The sequence below is a fragment of the Trichomycterus rosablanca genome, chromosome 2, assembly GCF_030014385.1.
Source record: "Trichomycterus rosablanca isolate fTriRos1 chromosome 2, fTriRos1.hap1, whole genome shotgun sequence".
Lineage (NCBI taxonomy): Eukaryota > Metazoa > Chordata > Actinopteri > Siluriformes > Trichomycteridae > Trichomycterus > Trichomycterus rosablanca.
The window spans coordinates 53,555,587-53,561,586 of NC_085989.1; positions in this window are offsets into that span (position 1 = coordinate 53,555,587).

Here is a 6,000-nt window from a genome sequence, read left to right on the forward strand (position 1 = left end):
AGAAGGCAGGAACACAGGAACAGAGAGCCAGCGAGGGATCCAGGTACCAGGCAGCGAAGGCAGGAACACAGGAACCGAGAGTCAGCGAGGGATCCAGGAACCTAGGCAGAGAAGTCAGGAACACAGGAACAGAGAGCCGGCGAGGGATCCAGGAACCAGGCAGAGAAGTCAGGAACACAGGAACAGAGAGCCGGCGAGGGATCCAGGAACCAGGCAGAGAAGTCAGGAACACAGGAACAGAGAGCCGGCGAGGGATCCAGGAACCAGGCAGAGAAGTCAGGAACACAGGAACAGAGAGCAGACGCAAGGGAAACCAGGCAGTGTGCATAGCAAACAGCAACTGACAATCTGGTCCTGACTGAGAGGAAGGCATGGGCTTATAACAAGGAGGCTGATGAGAAGGTAATTAGGGCCAGGTGAGTCAAATTAGGCAGGGGAGAGATCTATTGGCTGGAATGGGAGGAGAAGTACCTTCAGCCACCGCTAGATGTCACCAAAACCACCAGAGGAGAGGCCACAGAGAACAGCAGCTCAGGAGGAGCTCCTAACAGTACCCTCCCCTTTAACGGCGCCTCTAGGCGACCTACCAGGCTTGTCGGGGTTGTCCCGGTGAAATTCCCGAATAAGGTGAGGGTCCAAAATGGCAGAGCGGGGAATCCAGGAGCGTTCCTCTGGACCATAGCCTTCCCAGTCCACCAGATATTGGAGGCCCCGGCCGCGGCGTCTGGAATCCAGGAGGCGGCGGACTGTGTAGGCCGGGTGCCCATCAATAAGTCGGGCGGGTGGAGGGGGTTTGTACGGAGGGCACAGATTGGACTGTTTGACCGGTTTCAACTGCGAGACGTGGAAAGTAGGATGAATCCGCATATGTTTGGGCAACTTGAGCTGGACAGCAGTGGGGTTAATGATCCTTTGGACGGTATAAGGTCCAATAAAACGAGGCGCCAGCTTCCTGGACTCAGAGTGTAGGGGTATGTTTCTGGAGGACAACCAAACAGACTGGCCCGGGAGATACTGCGGACTGGGTCTTCTGTGGCGGTTGGCCGAACGCTGGGTGACGGTCTGGGACTTAAGCAGGGTAGCTCGTACGGACCTCCAGATCTTCCTGCAGCGCCGTAAGTGGTGCTCAACTGAGGGAACTGTCACCTCTGCCTCTTGTTCAGAAAATAGTGGTGGCTGGTAGCCAAGGGAGGCCTCAAACGGGGACCGGCCGGTGGCAGAGCAGGTGAGGGTATTATGGGCATATTCGTCCCAGGCGAGGTGGGTGCTCCAGAGAGAGGGGCTGTTGGCCGACATACAGCGCAGGGCGGCTTCCACCTCCTGGTTAGCTCTTTCCGCTTGCCCGTTGGATTGGGGGTGGAAACCGGACGAGAGGCTGACTGTGGCTCCCAGGGCTTTACAAAAACCGCGCCAGACCTGGGACACGAATTGAGGACCCCGGTCGGATACAATGTCCAGGGGAATACCGTGGATCTTGAAGACCTGGTCAAACAAGAGCTGAGCCGTTTCAAGGGCTGAAGGGAGCTTGGGTAAGGCTACCAGCCGAACCGCCTTGGAGAAACGGTCCACTACCGTCAAAATGGTCGTCATTCCCTGAGACTCCGGAAGGCCAGTGACGAAATCCAGGGCGATGTGAGACCAAGGACGTCCAGGGACAGAAAGAGGCTGGAGCAAACCCGCGGGGGGTGTGTGGGAGGACTTACTGCGGGCGCAGGTGGCGCAGGAAGCCACAAACTGCCTGGTGTCTGCTTCCAGGGAAGGCCACCAGAAATGGCGCTTAAGGAGGGACTCAGTGCGATTAGCTCCAGGATGGCTGGCGAAATTGGAGCAGTGGCCCCATCTGAGGACAGCCGGTCGTACAGCAGTCGGGACAAACAGGCGGCTGGAAGGCCCATCTCCAGGGTCGGGTTCCTGTTCTAGGGCTTCTTCAATAGCTTCCTGGATATCCCAGGTGACACCGGCTAGGACACAATTGGGAGGCAAGATGGAGTCGTCGGAGGGTGGAGTGTCCTCGGAAATGAACTGGCGCGAGAGCGCGTCAGGCTTGGTGTTGCGGGAGCCTGGGCGGTAAGTCAGGGTAAAGTCGAAACGACTAAAGAATAGAGCCCATCTGGCTTGGCGGGAGTTCAGCCGTTTTGCTGTCTGGACATAAGAAAGATTTTTATGATCCGTGCAGACCACAAAAGGCTGTCTCGCTCCCTCCAGCAAGTGCCTCCACTCTTCCAGGGCGAGTTTGACTGCCAGGAGCTCGCGATTACCTACATCATAATTGACCTCCGAGGGGGTGAGCCGTTTGGAGAAGAATGCACAGGGATGAAACTTGTTGTCTGGGCTAGAGCGTTGGGAAAGGACCGCTCCAACTCCACAAGAAGATGCGTCAACTTCCACAAGGAATTGCTTCGAGGGATCTGGTTGAGAAAGAACAGGAGCAGAGGTGAACAGAACCTTGAGACGGTCAAAAGCGGCCTGAGCTTCCAGGGGCCAGGAGAAGGGAACCTTGGTGGAGGTCAAGCGAGTTAGGGGGGCCGCTACCCTGCTGTAGTCGCGGATGAACCTCCTATAAAAGTTTGCAAATCCTAGGAAGCGTTGCAAGGCCTTACGGCAGGAAGGAACAGGCCACTCAGTAACGGCACAGATCTTTTCGGGGTCGGCCCTAATTCGTCCTGGCTGGATGACAAAGCCGAGGAAGGCGATGGAATTCGTGTGGAACTCGCATTTCTCAGCCTTGATGAATAACCTGTTCTCCAACAGGCGAGACAGGACCCGCCGGACGTGAATGACGTGCTCCTCAGGGGACCGGGAAAAAATCAATATGTCGTCCAAATAAACAAACACGAACCGGTACAGGAAATCGCGTAGGACGTCATTTACCAGGGCCTGGAAGACCGCGGGGGCGTTGGTCAGCCCAAAGGGCATCACCAAGTATTCGAAATGGCCGAGGGGGGTGTTAAAGGCCGTCTTCCACTCATCACCTTCCCGAATACGCACCAGGTGGTAGGCGTTTCGGAGGTCAAGTTTACTAGAAATGACAGCACCCTGCAGAGACTCGAAAACAGAGGACGAAAGTGGAAGGGGATACTTGTTCCTGACCGTGATCTGGTTCAGCGCCCGATAGTCTATGCAAGGCCTCAATGACTTATCCTTTTTCTCCACAAAGAAGAACCCTGCACCGAGGGGAGAGGAGGAAGGACGGATGAGACCAGTTTCGAGACACTCAGAGATGTAATTCTCCATGGCTTCACGCTCCGGACGAGACAGGTGGTAAAGACGGCTGGTGGGAAGTGCGGCTCCGGGGAGGAGATCGATTGCGCAGTCGTAGGGCCGGTGGGGAGGAAGAGATCGAGCTCGGTCCTTACTAAATACTTCCCGAAGTTCATGATACTTGGAGGGGACCTGGGAGAGGTCAACATCATCGATGAAAGGAGGGGGGTCGGTACGAGGGCTAGAAGGATGGACTGCTGACTGTAAACACCGGGAGTGGCAGAGATCGCTCCAAGCAGTGATCTTACCCTGCTGCCAATCAAGTTGAGGATTATGTGTTGAGAGCCATGGGAATCCCAAAACCAGAGGGGACTTGGGAGTCTTGACTACCGAGAAACGGATGGACTCGCGATGATTGCCCGAAAGGACTAGGGTTACCGGGGCCGTACGGTGAGTAATACGAGCGAGCATGCGCCCATCCAGAGCAAAAGCAGTTACAGGGGTGTCGAGAACCTCCAAGACGCACCCTTCTTGGGTAACAAGACTTTCATCGATAAGATTGTCCTCCGATCCGGAGTCGACGAGTGCAAGGAGGGACACTGGATTCCCGGGGAAGCATAGGGTAGCAGGGACCTGGAAGTGAGGACGAAGAGGTGGGGTGGTGGTTCTTGAGCTCGTCAGAATCCCCACTCCTACTGGCGAGCTCCCCCCTTTTGGGCGTATGGGGCACGAAGCTAGAAAGTGCCCGGTTTGGCCACAATAGAGGCATTCGCCCGAACGCAATCTTCTCAGACGTTCCTCTGGGGCAAGCCGGGCTCGTCCAAGCTGCATGGGTTCGGCACCCTCAGCAGTGGGGGAAGCTGGAAACGGAACAGACGTTTCATGAAGGGAGGATCTAGGAAGAACTGGTCTCGAGGTCAGAGCAGGACGTGACGACCGCTCCCGGCGGCGCTCCCGGAGCCGGCCGTCCAAACGAATAGCCAGGTCAATGAGACCCTGAAGACTAGAAGGCTCATCCCGGGCTGCCAACTCATCTTTAAGACGCTCTTCTAGGCCACGGCGGAAAGCTCCCCGGAGGGCGGCGTCATTCCAGCCGGCATCAGCCGCAAGCGTCCAGAACTCAACGGCATAATCAGCAACAGACCGGGAGCCCTGGTGTAGCCCCAAAAGACGACTGGCCGCATCTCCGGCATGATTCGGGTGATCGAACACCGCCTGGAACCGGCAGAGGAAGTCTTCATACGAACCAGCCTGTGGACCCACAGAAGACTGGGCGGCCTCGGCCCAAGTTAGGGCTCTTCCCCTGAGGAGTCCAATCACATAGGCTATCTTGCTGCCGTCGGTGGCGAAGGTGATTGGTCGCTGACTAAAGACCAGGCCGCACTGGTATAGGAAACCCCGGCACTTGTCCAACTCACCAAGGTAAGGTTCCGGATGGGTGGTGAGTCCCTCAGCCAGGGACGGAGCAGAGGGACCGAACTCAGAAACAGGAACGTGTGTTGTGGCGCGGGGATTCGAGGACGAGATAGGTTGGGCGGAGGTAAGGGCTTCAACCTGCCGGGAGACCTGCCCTAACTGCTGCACAAGCTGGCGGTTGCTCTCGATGAGAGACCTGAGCAATTGGTCGTGCTGAACCAGCTGAGTGGCTTGGTGGCACAGCAGGGACTCCATGGACCCCTGCCCATCTGTGGAAGGGTTCGCGGGTTCCATAGTGATGACCAGATTGTACTGTTAAGAGACGTTTGGAATTGGAACCACGATGCGAACACAACCACAGAGACAGGAGCAGGGTTTAAGTAGTTTATTTAAGAATAATAGTCCAGGAAGAGAACCAGGGAGCGAGGGTGAAGGCGAGGGTACTAGTGGCTAGGCTTGGGGTAGGAGGCTGACAGGGACCGTAGGTGGCAGGTGGATGAGAGATCCAGGGACCAGGCGGAGAAGGCAGGAACACAGGAACAGGGAGCCAGCGAGGGATCCAGGTACCAGGCAGCGAAGGCAGGAACACAGGAACCGAGAGTCAGCGAGGGATCCAGGAACCTAGGCAGAGAAGTCAGGAACACAGGAACAGAGAGCCGGCGAGGGATCCAGGAACCAGGCAGAGAAGTCAGGAACACAGGAACAGAGAGCCGGCGAGGGATCCAGGAACCAGGCAGAGAAGTCAGGAACACAGGAACAGAGAGCCGGCGAGGGATCCAGGAACCAGGCAGAGAAGTCAGGAACACAGGAACAGAGAGCCGGCGAGGGATCCAGGAACCAGGCAGAGAAGTCAGGAACACAGGAACAGAGAGCAGACGCAAGGGAAACCAGGCAGTGTGCATAGCAAACAGCAACTGACAATCTGGTCCTGACTGAGAGGAAGGCATGGGCTTATAACAAGGAGGCTGATGAGAAGGTAATTAGGGCCAGGTGAGTCAAATTAGGCAGGGGAGAGATCTATTGGCTGGAATGGGAGGAGAAGTACCTTCAGCCACCGCTAGATGTCACCAAAACCACCAGAGGAGAGGCCACAGAGAACAGCAGCTCAGGAGGAGCTCCTAACAATGGGGGTGTGTCAGTGCCCTTTGCAAAATTCATTTACACTTCTTTGATATTCTGTGTAGGTGATCAGACAAAACATGATATAAATTGGGTTAAACTTCTCTGCAATAAAATAAAAGTGAAATAAATGCATGAAACTGCATTTTTTTTTTTTTTTTTGCCTCTTTTATACTGTCCCAACTTTTTCTGATTTGGGGTTTGACATTCATAGAACATGCCAAACTCCAGGACATAAGGATGCTGGTGCTGTGTGTTAGTTAC